Source organism: Alligator sinensis, unplaced genomic scaffold, assembly GCF_000455745.1.
Source record: "Alligator sinensis unplaced genomic scaffold, ASM45574v1 scaffold134_1, whole genome shotgun sequence".
Lineage (NCBI taxonomy): Eukaryota > Metazoa > Chordata > Crocodylia > Alligatoridae > Alligator > Alligator sinensis.
The window spans coordinates 3,318,000-3,319,915 of record NW_005841920.1 but is presented as its reverse complement, the minus strand read 5'-3'; positions in this window follow the sequence as shown (position 1 = coordinate 3,319,915).

Genomic DNA, 1,916 nt, shown 5'->3' with positions numbered 1-1,916 from the left:
CCCCCGGGGGGGGGGGGGGGGGGACGACTGAAAACCCCCCACACTGAACTCTCTCTGCTTCCTTTTCCCCCTACCATTCTGGAAATAGTGACAGGCTGGAAGCTCAGCAGTCACAAGTTAAAAAAGACCTTACAGTTTGTAACATCTTTATTTGATACTTCATGCAATGAGGATTCAGATTTTCTCCCAACTGGCCATTTTTGAAACTTTACAACCATGCACTTTTGTTTTGTCACAGCTACATGTTTCCCCTCGCTTTATGCTGTACATGCATTCCTGGAACACAGCGCGTAACTCAAATTTGCATAAAGGGAACCCACTTTACAATGTAACAAATAGGGATACGTTCCAAGGCCTTGACTGTACTGACTCCCAGACCCATTTTTACCACTTTTTACAAGACAATTTTGGTACTCACCAACAGCAGACAGTACACACAAGCACTGGGAAGTGGTGAACGTTACCATAACTGGGATGGCAACTACAGAAACGTGTCGCAGAAAACGAGTGAGGAGAACAGATCCACACAGGAGACTATATTTTGGTGCGCGTCACTTCCACAATGCACCGCACAAAGCAGCTGACTGAGGGCTTCCACCACACTGATCACATAAGAGTGAATTTACCTTGCATATAATGAATTTTTGTTATAAAAAGGTCATCGCATGAGAGTGAATTCGCACATACAGAACCCGCATAAAGCAAGGGAAACCTGTATAAACTGCTTTCTGTGGCCAGATCAGGTGAAAATGGTCGCTTCTGTCTACACCACTAAATTCACACACTGCCTTACCACACAGTAAGTTGTTAGTGTACTCTATCGTCTTTGAAAATCTGAATGTCCTCCCCTCTCCCATCTCTTTCAAGGACTTCAAATTTGAGAGAATGTGTCCATCATTCTTCTTTTCTCTAGCCAATGGATTGATTGCTCCTGTACAGATAGATTGCTCACGACTTTTTTATCACCTGTCTCAGTTTTTAATGGTCTCTTCTTTCCAGTATGTAGGTTGAAGATGTGTGGCTGGTATTGCTGATATTTATGTAGGATACTGCTCAGTATCTGAAGTATATGTACTCATAACAGTTGTAGGATCCTTTCATTCCTGTCATCTGCCATACAAGCAATAGACATTGTGTTCTCTAACAGACCTTGTGTTCCCTTAAGTAGGGAGACAGGAGAAAGAATCAATCCCTAGTGTTCAGCAGAACATTGGTATTCTCCATATTTCCTGTCAATTAATGTTACAGCTGAACTTCCTGAAGGGCAATACACGGATCACTTACAGATCGTCACATAGTATGGGATGCTGGAACTCTTGAATTAAATGACAGATAAAGATATTTAAACATTTTCCCAATACTATTATCCATGTAAGCAGATGCTGTTGCAGGCAAGAAAGTTATTGAGTCATCAATAGGAAGGAAAGAAGGATATGGTAATCCCTCCAGTCTCCTGAACAGAAAAGTAACATGGGCAATTTTTCTAAGTTCGACAAAGGGCAGAGACTATATTTTAGGTTGTTTTTGAAAGAAAAAACCTTTCAGAAAGTGCAAATGAACTAAGCCCAGAAAACTGTGAAATTGCTCCAGAATGGAGCTGCTTTACAATGATTTGTGGATTCTATGTTTTGACCTGGTTATTTGGATGTTTACTGAATGAAAATGCTGCTTTAGTTTCATAGGGTTTTATGTGAGATTAGATGTCTACAAGCTGAAGATTTAAACTTCTTTATGTCTAAATCAGTGATTCCTACCCAGGGTGCTGCAAGACCCTTTCAAAGATGCTGCTATGCCCAGCACCTGTGACAGGCAGTAAATGTTTGTTTCTCCTCTTTCCTGTTCTGGGCACCCCAGTGCCCCACAGACAAACAGCATCTCTGGCTGCTCCTTGCCCCCAGGCAGCTCTTGTGTTAGCA